At 40.8% G+C, this 14919-nt stretch overlaps 1 protein-coding gene across 6 annotated transcripts in view; it reads left to right on the top strand.

Annotated features, from left to right (window-relative positions):
- ZBTB20 (zinc finger and BTB domain containing 20) overlaps positions 1-14919 on the top strand; it is a 512829-nt gene that overhangs the window by 194341 nt on the left and 303569 nt on the right. Inside the window, exon 1 of one of the 6 annotated variants that reach the window (XM_075034365.1) lies at positions 6156-6165. The exons of the other annotated variants lie outside the window; for them this stretch is intronic. The gene's annotated coding sequence lies outside the window, so the exon portion shown is untranslated. Of the gene's footprint in view, positions 1-6155; positions 6166-14919 lie in introns of those variants that run through there. 6 annotated transcript variants of the gene reach the window in all.

Below are 14919 nucleotides of genomic sequence, written 5' to 3'. Positions count from 1 at the left end.
TGCTGGGCTGCAGCGGACCTTGGTGCCTGCCAGGAGACAGCTTTCCATAGCAAGCTGTTTTTTACTAATCACCTAGTCGGTCTTCCTTAAGGTACGGCTGCCTTGGGTCAGGTTTGGGACATGGTCATGCCTTTATAAATTTGCGTTAGCAGCGTTGATTTTAGTAGAAGTAGCTCAGGTGTTACTGACCAGAAGCTGTGTTGATTTCTGTAGGAATTTACCTGGGTAAAGACATAACACTGATCAGCTGAATTTTAACTGTTCCGGACCAGTTTACCTGGTTAGTGTACTTAAACGTGGGCTTAATTTGCTGGATCCTTTTTTTTCTCTTTTCCTCAAAATTAATATTTTCTTCAAGTTTATTGTTTGGAATTCTACTTTCTTCATTTGCAAGTAGCTGAAGATGCTCAGCTGTAGCTAGTGTGTAGCAGTGGTACACGTTACATAGGTAACGCTGAGAGTTAATTCAGTGGGGAGATGGGATGGAGATGTTAGTACCGGGAGCCTTTGTGACAGAGAAAAAAAAGCACTGAGTTATTTTGAGAGGGATTTTTCTTGCTAGACGAATCGCCGCAGAATGCCTGTCCAGCTTCGGAAAATAAAAACACCTTTGAAAGCGAAAGCAAACGTGAGGTTAAAAAGTTAGAGCGACCGCATCGCCGTTTTCCTGTCAATTGGATTTGGAAGGGATTCCTACCAAAAACGCGCGGGGGAAGACAGTTCAGCCCTGCTGCTCAAACATGATGCCACATGAGCGCTGGCTCCCCGGGCCGCTCGGAGAAGAGGGACCGCTGCGGCGCTTGGCTGTCGTCCCTCGGGGGACGAATGTGAAGGAAGGAAGCGGATCACGGCGTATGAAGCCTGAGAAGTGACAGCGTTTTGCACTGAAGGCAGCTGCGTGAGGTTACCTGAGGACAGTGTCTGGCTCTACTAGCTGATTGCTTAGAGCATTTGGAAAAAAAGAAAAAAAAAATCCAGTTAATGGGGGCACCTCCTAAGCAAACCAGATATCCCTTCTACCATGCAGTCCCTGTTGAGAAGAGTATAATTTTACATTAATTACACTGGATAAGTAAGAATTTGTTATATTCTGACTTTATCCAGTAAATTCCCATTTAACCCAGTTGTCCCTATTAAGTATGTCAGTTTTTCTTTCAAAAGCTCTGCTGTGCAAAAACAAATTAGTATATTAATGTGAAAGTACGTAATTTAAGACAACAAAAATTAGGAAGCCCTTATCCATTTTTTCAGAAAGAATTATTTATTACAGAATATTACAACAAACTGCTTGTTTCTAAAAATCAAATTTATTTTTGTTCATACTGTTTATTTTTCACTTCTAAGCCTTAACAACAGAATTATACGTGCCACTGTCATTTTCTTTAATGTTTTTAATTTTGTTCAAAGTTGATTTACAATTTCATTTTCAGATTGTCATCTAAATATTGAAAATTTGACCTGAAAGCACCTCCTAGGACTGATCTACTCTTCCCTCTTCTTAAACTATACATAACATACACTAGACAATAGTCAGATTTAATTCTGAAATGCTTTTAAGTCAAAGCCGAAGGGAAAACAATTAGTTTATCTTACATAGAATTGGCAGGTAACTCTGTTTAACCAAAGTTCAGTATATTTCCAAAGGCTTTCCCTCGCAAACGGCCATTGGAGAGCAGGTCCATCGCTGTCTTCTTGAAACCCAGGATAACTCTGTTGTTTACGTCAAAGGGTACAGGACAGTCCCTGCCCAGGCACTTGGAAATTCTCCTGTGTGGAAGGCACAAGGCACTTGTATAGCTAGGTCTGTTAGCCATCAGGTGTGGGTTTTGTGCCCTGGGTTTAGAGCTTTCAGAGAAAAATCAGTTTTAGGGAAGAAAGTTAAATAATTTCTAACATGAACTAACCATCAGTTTGGGCATATGGTACTGTAAGATATATGTGTACAAGAATCCCCCAAATGACCAGGTTGTTTAAGCATGTTTCTAACTTGTCTGCTTTCTAGCAGCTGATATACATATATACATAACAAATGCATTTTATTAGGGATGTTTGATGCCTCTGATGCTGTTTGTGCTCAGAACGTGGTATTTTAGAATCCGTATTTTCAGGTGAGGAATTATTATTATATTTTATCATCCTGTGGTTTGAATTTGTGGAAATTCCATGGTTTTCTACAATATCACTGCATCATATGAAATGCACACAGTCCTTCTAAATGCAGTAAAGCATCCAGGGTGTGATGTTAATTTTTAGTTTTGGGCCCACAAGTTGTTTTTACTCATATGAGAAGTAGCCAGACCCAAACTGCTTCTGACAGATGATGCATTTCTATCCTAAAATGCATTTAAATGGATTCTTTATCATACTATTCAATCCCAGGTGGGGAATTTTTTTCTTCTGCTCCCTATAAGGGGGTTCCTGTTTTGTATTTCAGAACCTAGATTTTCATTTAGCAATTACTGTGGGTGATTCAAGTCACTCCTTCTGTATTTTATTAATTTTTGCCAAATACAGTATTTCTCTGCCTACTCTTGATTGAGCAGAATGGAACTTGCCTACACAAAATTTCTTAGGAAATACAATTTGCACATCCAGATTTCTAACTACACCCACTCTCCCCATTATTGCAAGGTGTTAATCTAGTTGTATGATGCTGCCTGTACAGATGCATACATACGTACCCTCTTTAAAAATAGGTTATGTGCCTAAATCCTTACGAGAGAGCTCAGATACCGAGTTTTTCTAGGACTGTGTGCTCACTGAATATTTAGCCCTTGCGGTTACTGCAACAGAGTTTTTTGTGAAGGCTTTTCCATGTCTTTAGAAGGTGCTTTTACTAAGTAGTTTAATCCTAAGTAACAACTGAGTTCTTCTGTAGCAAAAGCAGCTACTAATTTTAAAAGTTATTTTAAATTTACACATATCCATTTGAACAGTACTTTTGATTTGAGCAGTTCTCTTCCAGAAATCTACCCTGGAGAAAATGTTTTTAATCAGGTTAAAATGGAGGCAAGATAGAAAAAAAAAAAAAATGTTTGCTGTGGCGTGACTGCAGCAGTGCTAATGAGCTCTGCTCTAATACATGAAGGAACATATGGCCCCCATCTGAATACAAACTGGACACAAAGCAGTAATTCAGCTGAGATGTCCTGAATATTGTAAACTGGGTGAATGTGGTTGAAGGTGTTTATAAACGGTGGCTGAATCCCACACACTGACTCACTGCCTTCTAATGTCCGGGGCTCAAGGTGCAATTTGTAAGAGTATAGAAAATGACCAGTAGAGGGAATTCTTAATTAATGCTAACAAAATAGCAAACTGAAGTGTTATGTTATGAAGAAAAGACTTCTTGTGCTCATGACGCAGCAAGAGACGGATTATGGAGAGGGCAAGTTAGGAGAAGAAAAATCACAGGACAAGCAAATTGAGTATTTACTGGCAAATAATTGCTCTCTTAAGCTGTGGCTCTCTTCCTAAATTCTTGGCATTCCTGAGCACTAGAACCATTTTCAAAAAAATGCATCGTTACAGAGTAGATGTAAAAAAACCTCTCAAAGGCTGATGGTACAGACTTGTGCAGGTAAGAATGTGTGTATTACTGCATATATTTCTTCTGAAGCTTTAGATTGTCCATCATTTACAGGACTGCTACTTTTTTCTCTTTCTGGGAGGACCGATGTTTTGGTTTCACAGCTATATTTCGTCTAAAAGTTGGGGAAGCTGACATAGTCTTCTAGGCTGTGGTGTATGCTTTTCTATCAGCACAGATGTATCGATGTACAAGAAAACAGAACAAGCTTGTGGGAGAAAGTATACGCCCCAGTTTTATTTAGTTTAAACGGGTTCTGGCTTTTACAGAGGTGCCTCTAATTAAAAAGCTACACATGAGCTTAACATGGGGCAGGAGCATATTGCCTCTAGGTGCTTGCATTGCTAGGCAGCCTAATTCACTGGAGGAATGCTTGTGAGGTGCTGCAGGGAAGGAACTTTTTCTAAGCAATTTTTCGGGACTGCCTGCCTCCCTAGGGCTTCCCTTGGTGTGGCTCCCCAGGGAAACGAGATGTCTGGGAGCCCCCTCTGTTTGCTCCTGTATACAGTTTGCCTATACCTGTCTCCTGTTCCTTTTCCTTTTGAATTTGACTACTTGCAGCTGAGTTTGATGGGTGAAAATCTCCAAGATACCTAAGCTTCCACATGTTTTGGGGAAGTAGGCACCTGTTTAAAGGGGAAAAGAAAGCTCTTTTAATGACCCCACTAAGGGAGAGGCTGCCTCACAATTATACCCAAAATTACACATCAGAGACCAAAGGCAGACAGGAATCCATAAGAAAGGAGGCTCCTTTGGATGTCCGTGAGCTGGCTCAAATCTACAGAGAATTTTATTTTTGTTTATTCCACATGCGAACTTCATTTTCTAATAGTAAGTCTGTTAGGGCAGGGAGGAGTATAGGTGGTTAAGAATATTCTGCCTTAAAATATGACTCTTATTCACATCTTAATCATCAAATAACAAAGCGGTACCATTACCATTTTTTATCAAACCTACCAAATGTTGTTCTCCATTTGTGCTCCCAATTTCATCATGTACATTAGAAGGAATGGCCAAAACAGTCTCACTTTTCACAAGTAAATAGCAGCTACCCCTGAAGACCAGAAACGTTCCTTTGATTTTACAGGGATTTGATTTTGGGTGTACAGACACCGGTCAGGTGGGGTATCCAAGCTGAACACTTGATTGATGGGCATATATAAATTGCAGACATCCCTCTAGAAAGCTACATAGTAAGCATCACAGAACCCGGTATTAGGTCCTTCAGAAAAAATGCTAAGTTTCCCGTAAAGAGTAACAGTGATTTAACCTTTCCCACAGGGGCAATTTCTCCTTAATAGGTATCAAATTGAAGTTCACTTGTGTCTTTAGACACAGGCAGTTTTCAGTCCTCATACTTTATTGTACCATAATTGTGGATATTCTGTTTATTCAGTACTATGCTAATTATTTCTATAATTATAATATATTTATCATTATTATAATGGTTTCTATTATTGTTATTATTATTATGGCCATAATTAGTCCTTTTTAAACTCATAAAAATCTTGGCCCCTCTGATGTCTTGGGTACAGAGTACTGCAAGTTAATTATATAGTATGTGGATGAAAAATAATAATCCTTTTATTGGTTTTAATGTTCTGCCTTTTAGTTTTAATGACTGTCCCCTCTTTTCTTGGGAGGTCAGATTTATTTTATTTTCTCTGTGCAGTTACGTTTATATCACTTCCACTACGTTCAGTCTTTTTCATTTTATCTGTCAGTTTGAAGCTTTCTAAACTTTTCACATATGGAAAGCTCTTAAGGGCTTTAATGAGTCTTTTTACTCTCTGAACCCTTTTTGTTTCTTCTCTATCCTATTTGAGACAGGGTGATCAGGGTTGACTGCAAAATCCAAAGTGACGGCATAACACCAACTTATGTAACCGCATTATAGTTTTCTCAAAAGTATTTCCTTTGGACCCCCCGTCTGTGTGAGGCACTGAACAACCCCACCAAATCCCTCGGTTTCCCGTTCCTGAGTTGGGTTCCGTGAACTTACCGTGCATTGAGAGATGGAAGCAGTGCAAATTGTTTCTTTATTTCTGGTAATGGGAAAGGCTGACTACAGAATCCTATGGAAAGGGTTTTTTTAAAGTCTAAACAGAGATCTGTGGAGAAGGATCCTTGTACCTTGTGTACAGCAAACTGGAAGGATTCCATAAGGTGGGGGGGGATGGCTGACATGGAAGGGAAGTACAGCTTGTTCTGTGGCTCCTAGACCATCTGCAAGTGACTTGCAAGAGATGAGAGGGTGCCAAACAAAAGCACAATTGTGATATAATGGAAGTATGAATCAGTCATTGGTCTACTCTTAGTGGAAAAAACAGGCAAAGCCCAGGACTGTTCCTCGGGTGGCACTACGATACTTCATTCTTTTGAAAGATGCGTGTGTCAGGCATTAATTCAAGACCAGAAGACCCATTAAAATGTCTGGGAAAAGCTTTTTTTCAGTTTAGATTATCAAATTTTATCTTTTTATTTCTGCAGATATATAGAGGCATGCTATAGAAATATGCAATACGAAGTCCCCAGGTCCAAGTAGAGCATATCGAGTTGACTTTTGCTGGGAGCAAGTGAGTTTTATTCCTATTCCTTTCCTCTCGCTTCACCCCCCTTCTCCCTTCATTTGCCTCCTCTTCTTGCCCCTCTCTGCCTTCCACCAGGAATTTTCTTCCTTAGTAAAAAATTTGCCTGGCCTGGTATATTTTTCTAGTGTAAATGATCACTTTCAGCATTAAGGTGATAAAAGATACTTTATGCCTTCTTGGTTGCCCAAAAGATAACAAATAGATTTTGAAAAGCAGATGGTTGACTAGAGAGCCCTGAGGTATTGCAGAGCTAACAGGTGCAGCTCCCTATTCAGATTCTGCAATGCAAAGAAATCCTGTTTTCCAGACAAACCAGAAAAAAAAAGAGGAGAAACAGCGAAAAGATGGACTTCAAGAGTCCAAATACATGTATTTTTAAATTGTATTTATGGTAGGTGATGCAGGGACAGCGTTTGTATGCTGAAAGTAGCCATCCTTTGGTAAGAACAAGGCAAACCTCCTGGCTAAAGCAAAGTGCTGGAAGGTAGGGACCTGCACTGAATTCCGTTTACGGCCATTGACTAGCTGAGTAATTTGCACAACTCTTTTTACATCTGTCTCCCACACAAAAGCAGGACAGTAGTGGAGGAGTAGCTGCTGTATCCTTCTACAGATCATTGTGAACCCTGTATGGGAAAAGCTAAGGAAGGAAAAGTGTACTACTGTTGAAACTCTAGATACTGAGGCTTCTCCAAACATGTTTCTGAAGCGCGTAGAGTAAGTTGTTCAATACCTCAAGCAAAACAACACATATAGGTCATAAACAAAGAAAGAAAAATCATACCATTACCCTTACCTCGTTCTAGTCGCGTCTGTCCTATCTTACTGGTTTAATATGGGGTCGTCAAAGTATGTAGGCAGCCGTCCAGTGGTTAAGGAGCTATGTCTGCGCTTTTTCAGTTCTTTGCGTTTTGATAGAGCTTAGCTTCTGTGAGCTATTGATAACTTCAGATGCAATTTATTCAGGGTTTTGTTCACACTATCATAAATCCCAGTTCAGAATGAAAATGGTTGGAGAATGGAAATGCTTCATTACTAATAAAGTCATTAAGCCCTAATTTTGTGATCTTAAGCTTGAGCTGTCTGACTGAAATCCCTGGCATGTGCTTGCTGAATCAGGGCCGTAGTGCAGGGCTGGGAGCACTTCAGTGTCGTAGGTGCTCTTAAGGACATTTGGTCTTGGGATGCAAGAGGTCTATGAAGTGGTGTAACCTTTCTCTAGATCAGAAGAGCTATCCTTGCAGAAGCAAGTAATTTATACAAGGCAACAAAATTACTTTCTTGCATTGCTGGTGGTAGAAAAAACAGAGACCCAAAATTGTAGCTTTCTAATTTCAGTACTGGAGAATAGGGTCTTCTATTTCAGGGCAAAACAAAGGTAAAGGAAACCAAGAGGATAGCTAATCAGAATTTTAGCTAGACAAATTAGGAGAGAGAAATTAGAAAAGGGCAAATAATGAGCATGGCTCTTACTGCCCAAGCATTAAATATTAAAGTCTTTGAATTCTAGATTGCAAGAAAAGCATTACAGTGTGTTTAGTCCTATTAGAAAACTAATTCATAATAACCATAATCACATTTTAAAATCAATGAGTACAGGAATAAGAAGGTATTATAGATCAATAATCTTATGCAAAAGTTTTTCTAGGAGTTATGGAATCTGGTACATCGTACTCTCAATTTTTCCGTAAAAACATTTTTCCATTAGTCATCAGGTTGGAACAAAGTTTATAAAAATAGGAAAAACAAGTCATAAGAGCTATAAAACATTTTGAAAAGTTAAAATGAAAAAGATGAATAGGACGGAAAACTTTTTGAGCAGTTGGGAGAAAAGAAAGTAATGGGGAGATTTTTTTCTGCTTTTGTTTAAAAGACGGGGTCTTGATGGAGAATTAAGCGGGGAGAATACTGTAGCCAACTGTGAATATATGATACCGTTAGAGGAAAGATTGCTCTCCTGTTCCTATTTTCAGACAAATTGCCTCAGTGGTCCCGGTCCTTCGGTTCTACACAATTATCAACTGAGCTGAAGAAGATCACCCTATAGCTGTGAGTAGTAATGAGGCTTTAGCATTTCTTCGCACATTACTACTAGAATGTGACCTCTCTCACTAGAAGGTTCACCTTTTCATTATAAAGGTGTTACTTCTTTTCTGCATATTTAAAGCATCGCTCGGGTTACTATACAATCCCTTCACTGTGAAGCAGTAAAAAATTCAAACGAACAAAAGTTCCGGAGAGCTGCTTTAGCCTTGGATGTGAAAGGTGGTCAGTGATGGAGGTTTCAGTATACTAGGAAAGGAGTTTTGAAGGGGAGCAAAAGAATGGATACATTTAGAATTATCCTCAGAATATTGTATAAATTATGCAGGAAATGCAGAGAAATGCCACAAACACATCCACCAAGGGAGATGTCAGAGACAGAATGAGAGCTGCCATCCAAAACTGTGATGACATCTGAAATGTAAATAGATGTAAGGCAATGATCATGTCCTTTTATGAAGGCATTTGTTCTTTCCATGATGATTTTCCCCCTCACACCAGTTCACATACTCTCCCGTGACGCAGAATTGATGTGACCTCATGAAATTCCATGAAGAGTGGAAATCAGACAAAAATGGATGTTTCTACAAGGGGCAAATTACCCAGTCCTCTTAGAAGTAAAGGATATGGTGGTGTGAGTCAGTCCTCAGAAAATGATGCTTGAAGTGAGATGGATAAAAGGTGCTTGGGCACACAAGCTCTGAGTGCTGTGAGGAGGTGATACTGCGTGGCAGATTTACCTGGGATTTATGTGCTGCCAGGAGGACAGGTTTGGGGGTAGGAAGGCTTTCTATGATCAAGCAGTACAGCTCAAAGCAGCATTGGTTTTATGTGTGTGAATGATAGACAGTGGTGAAACGGAGTGCAGCAGAATCCTAAACCAAGCGATTGTGATTGGGCAAATTATAGGGGGATTTATGCTCTCTGCAGCTATAGCTCAGATGATTTGTCTATGCTTTTTCTTTTTCTCACCCTTTTCCCAATTTATTTTGTATTATGTATCATGCCTATAATTGTATTCTCTGTTGTTTCTCTCCTGACATGTTTAATCCCACAACACAGTCTAGTCTTGATGTTTTCCTTCTCTTTCAAAGAGTCCCAAGAGAGAGAAGCAAGGCAGGTAGATGTATTTGACTTTGGAAAATGAGTTGATGCCAGTTGCAAAGGAAATAAAATATATCACAGGGGTCTGCTGCGGGGCGGGGAGTGAAAATGTTGCTCGTTTGTGACAAAAGATTGCCTTGAAGACTCCTTCAGCTTGATCAGTCTGAAACCCGTGCCTCGCTGTTTCCATTACAAAGGCTTTTATGTTGCTGTCTCTTTTGGAAAAGGACTTCATCTGTTTTGAAATAAATCCAAGGCTCCCCAAGTGTACTGTTTGGTCACATTGCAGAGGGGTTAGGAGAACGTACGTGATTTAGGTCGTGAGCCAGGATAGCCAAGGAGTCCGCGCGTGAGCAGCCCCAGCGTGGCGGAGGAGCCGCGGCGTTAGGCTGATATGGCCCGTGTTAATTCTGCCGGGACTTCGAATGCGGCGGCGATATTTGGCCAGCGCCGTTGTGTTGCGGTACGGGGCCGCGGCTCCTCCGCAGCCCCGGGCGATGGGTGTCAAGCCGTGCCTGGCACAAGGGATGGCAGGATGGGGTTGATGCTGAAGCACTGCCCCGCGCACGTGATGCTGCGGTGGGGGGCTGCGGGGCTGGAATCAGATGAGGGGATCTCGGCCTCAACAAGAGAAACCCAACAGGTCTTTATTTTGCATGGGGCTCATCTGGTTTGCATGTGGGAGGCAGGACTTTAGGGCCTGTATATGCATGAAGGCAGAACGGTATTCGTATGATGCTGCCTTGGTTTCAAGTCTAGCTCGGTGCTAATCATTCCTTCAGAGGATCTCAGTCTGGCTGTGTTCGTTGGAGTTGATCGTTACAGAGCCTTAGTACATTAATGCAGGTTCTCAGTAAACAGCGGCTCAATATCCTCCCCAAACTCCCCGTGGCTTCTTATCGTGAAGACATAGCTTTCTGACGTGCTTTTTCTTTCCCTACTCCTGAGATATCTCTAATCTCTTCTGAGCATCAATTCCCATTTTTCAGTTTGCAGCAGAGAACTTTTTCAGTGCCTACCTGTGGAGCGCATTCCTAACCTATCATTTTGGTATTAGTAGTTTAATGTAGTAGTGTTAAAATACTGCTACAGTCCTGATACATAGAAAGACAGAAAATAAATGCACCCTCTGGAAAGGGACAATCTGGTCTTTAAATTAGTGGTGGCCATCCCTGGTCATGTGTTTTGAAGTTCAAGGTCTTTTTTTTTTCTTTTTGTTTTTCTTTCTGTAGTGCGTTTCTCTATTTGCATCAACTGCTGATGCTTTTACCTTAAATTTTTTTGTTTAGAAATCTTACAGGTTTTTTGAAATTTCTATTCTTCCAATTCAGCTTTTAAAAAACCTCTAAAAAAAAAATTTAAAAAAAAAAGAAAGCAACTCTCATGCAAGGTTAGCTCAAGTGAGCAGCTGACACTTTGTACTGTAAGTGGGCTTTGTATTTCACATTGGCTAACCATTGTGGCCTGCGATGACTCTGGATAACGGTCCACGAATCCAGAAAAAGACAAGTAAAGGTGGCAGGGGTGTTCACACCGGTAAGTTACTGATAGGGGAGGACACCTCATTTCTAGGAGACCACCCTCCTTGTCTCTTGTTAGCTTGAAACCATCTGGTTTTAAGCAAGCTCAGCAGAAGGGTGGAGGCTGCAAAGAGACTGAATTCCTATAGGTTTTTTGAAAACCAGAAAGGAGGCAGAAATTACTCCTGACCAGCAAGGGAGGCGGCAGCGTGCACTCCAGAGACCCAAGGGTTGTCCTGCCAGCTGGGCCAGTCAGCTCCCCCAGACTGGTCCAGTGTTTAGCACCCGTGCTTCTTCATCCTGAGCGCTTCTGGGTGCCCGGCCACGCGGTGCGGAGGAGGGCGCTGGAGGTGCTCTGAGCGTTGGCCAGAGGGAAGAGCAAAAGAGCAGGCAAGGACGAAGTGGTGGGAGTGGGAGAGGGCAGTCGTAGCTGGGAAGGCTGGGGATATCACGGCCGGGACGTCGCGGAAGAGAACCCAAATCCAAAGGAAGCCGAGGCTCGCTGATGCTGTTGCTTGTGGGATGACTTGCTTAATTCAGGTACCCTCTTGTCTGTCACCCTGTCCAGAGGTATTTTAGCAAAGAAGCGTCACTTTGAGATTAAAGACTGGAACTGGAGGGGAAAAGATACAAGTTCTGGTCTTTAGAATAATACCTGTGAACTTGACAAACTGATTGTAACATCTGTGTGTTGAATTCTTTCATCTCTGAGAGAAGAATAAAAATACATGTGTGCTTCAGAGGAGAGCTGAGATACTTCATCCATTTGGAAATTATTTTTCTCCTTTAGGAGACAGATGCTTTACCTTTTCCATGAAAAGTTGTAAATGTTTCAGAAACAATTAATGAAGCTTCCTGACATCCTCTTGGGTGAGGAAATATGATTGCTGTGGGAAAACTGAGGCAAAAATCTGTCATGTGAATATTTTATTTTAATAGTTAATGAACAGGGAAAAAGAAAGTATTACTGTAAAACACATGGGCAAGACTGTGGAAAACTTTGGCAGAGAAAGGTACTGAGATAAATTCTGTCTTGACTGGCATCTCTTGAAGGTCAAAGTGTATAAGGCAGGATTAAATTTGGCTCATGTTGTAAATATAATCAGAAGACTTAGCTCTTACTGTACTTAATTTCAAAATGCACATACTGCATAAGGCAGGCTTGTAAAGTAAAAGTAAATACTTTGGAAAGTGACTACGTGAAAAGATAAGCTTCCCTTGGTTTCGCATCAGCAGTAGTACCATTACTTTTTACATGAAAGCCTCGATTTTTTTTGTAAACAATACCTAATCCCCAGATAGCATGGCTCTTCCGTCGATGGCAAAAGAACTTGATCAAAATATACCACACCATCTCGGGGCGCTGGTGTTGTGTACAGCTAGCATTTCCTATTTAAGGATTTGGAAATTGAGACACAGAGAAATAAAGCAGGCCATACAGCAAATAAAGTGGCAATTGAGGAAGGAAAAACAGATGCCCTGACCTTTTCCTCGCTGTTTAAATCAGAAGATCCATAGTCCTTCCTTGGAAGTACGCACATGTTCTTACAGTTCAAGCTGATTCGTGTTCTTGCAGGCTGTGTGTTACCTCGGATGATCCAAGTATTTTGACTCTCTCATCCCAAGACCCAAGTCGTGAAGTCAGTAATCCTAGGTAGTCTCACTTCTCCACTAAGGCAAGCCTCCCGTTCTTTTAATCTCTAGTAGATTTTAGACTGACACACACCAAGCAACATTTGGAACTGCATTCACATCATGTTACTGGCAGATTGTAATTATATGGATATGTATGTACCAGTATGCATTGCATATTATCTGTTAGTCAAGCATATTATAAAAGAAGAAAAAAAGAGAAGCTTTAGCTGGTAGGAAATGAAAAATTTATGGTGAAAAAAGACAGGACCACCCGTAAGCATCAGATACATACTGACACTAAATGATTATTTTAGATTTGGGGGGGGGTGAAGGTTACAGTAAGCTTCTTAAGAGTCAGCAATGACTTTATTTTATGTCCCTGGAGTCAATGTGGGGTTTACTGTACACTTAAGATTAAATAGACTAGTACCGCATATTGTGAAAATCTCACCGCTAAATAAAACCAGGCTCATGTGAAAAAAACCCAAACAAACAAAAAAAATCCCAACAACAACGGAGTAACTCATACCTACTTTTGCTTCTGTGTTCTAAGGGAAGACAGTGAACAGAAATAGGCATTATTTCCTATTGAGGGAGAGGTGGTGCTTTCCAGCACACGCCTTATTTCAGAATTGCTTAGTTTTTTAATTGGCTTGCAGCCCGGCTCATCTGTGCATCCAGAGGGTTTTCCTCTGGCCTTTTTAAATTCATAAAGTTGAGTATACTAGACAAGACTGCTTTTCTACTTGCCTATGCCATTCCTAACTGGTAACACAAATAGAAATAACAAGCTAATTTCGTGAGGTTCATTTGAGAGAGAAAGGGAGGGAGGGAGAGCACTCTTTCAGCCTTCTGACATCAGAAGTTACAGACTAGTTCCCTAGCAGCATCACAAGTTTTGGACTGCTCAGTTCCTTTCCCTGGGCAACTGCAATTCTCTCCAACTCTCAAGTTGTCTAGATGCCATGTGTGCCTGATCCCTGATTATGCGGTGGGGTTAGTTATGACACCTAAGAGTTATCCTGGTTTTACTGTATTTCTGTTGGTCGGAGTAAATTAAATGGCCACAGTTTCCTCTGGCACTCAAAATCTGAATGGTTCCTTATTTTGTAGACGAGGGGAAATTACTTACTGGTGATGTTCATGACAAATACGTGAACTCTCCACTTCCATTATGGCCATATGGGAGTCTGGATTCTCTGATAACTGTATCAAAAGCAAGCTTAAGATGGAGGAGATCTGGCTACCAACTGGTCTTTACTCATAAGAAATAGACATTTGTGTTCTTTGTATCCCTGAATTGTAAATCGGAAGGGACAATCATCATTCTGAATGCCATGCTTATTCTCAGCGCGATGTGTGTGGTGAAGAAGGCATTGAAAGAAAGCATTAAGGCTAGGATAACATCAAAGGAAATGCTTCAATTTTTATTCTCCCTTCCATGGTGGATTAATTAAAACAGAATGAAACACCAGCTAACTTGAAAATAAAAGCAAATGTGTATGTGTAGACTATGGCAGTTTATTCTGAAAATCCAAGTAAATTCTTCCGTCCCCCAAACCATAGCTCTAACAACGCAGCGCTCTAATAACACAATCCTCTACCTTGCTTTCTTTGACATACCTTCTCAAATTCACTGGCTAGCCCACATGGTTGCTATGAGATTTTTTGACGTCCTGTGTCACTTGGCTTTCAGAGCTGTAACAGGTAACTCTGCTGGACCTAGTATCTGCTGATATTACATTGTGCTTGGCACAGAATGTAAACGGGTGATACTTCATTGCGCCAACCCTCTCGCTAGGCTTTGAAGTAAAAAGTTCAAACACATCCCCACTGGGCATGCGACACGTGGTGGTGACTGTAGGAAAATGGGAAGTAGGAGCTTTTCAGGCAGAAGGAGTCTAAGTAAACAACCTCAGTCTACGGCCTCCTTTGAATCTGAAGTTGCATGGCACACTATCCTTGTTATCCAGAAAAAAGTGTCTAATCCTTTTTTTTCATAGCTTTGTGCTTTATTTTATTTTACAATGACTACATCCTGTATGACAATGTCCTGTCCAGCAGGCAAACATTGCTGTGGAATACAATCCTAAGCCCCACCAAACCATTCCCACAACCCCGACAGAGCTGCCTCCTGCTTTGGGACACACCAAGACAGTCACAACATTGAATTTCATTCAGCTGGAACTATGAGATGCTTTTACTATTTGACAAAAATAAATCCAGAGTGTAACTAAATGAGTTCTCAAGTAGCAGTCAAGGTAAAATTTGTGTGCATGAAAGGGGTGCAAAAGTCAAATCCCAAGTATGTAATGTGGAAGCCAGTTGTAATCAACAGCTTACTTGTCACGTGTTCAATGAGGAAACATTTAATTGTTTTCCCAGCTTTATGAGGCAAAGTGCCTTATAATGCATTTTTCCCATGCATTATGAGGCA

The sequence above is a fragment of the Buteo buteo genome, chromosome 8 (assembly GCF_964188355.1).
Source record: "Buteo buteo chromosome 8, bButBut1.hap1.1, whole genome shotgun sequence".
NCBI classification, from domain to species: domain Eukaryota; kingdom Metazoa; phylum Chordata; class Aves; order Accipitriformes; family Accipitridae; genus Buteo; species Buteo buteo.
The sequence above is the reverse complement of the archived record's forward strand: the minus strand, read 5'-3'. Positions and strand labels throughout refer to the sequence as shown.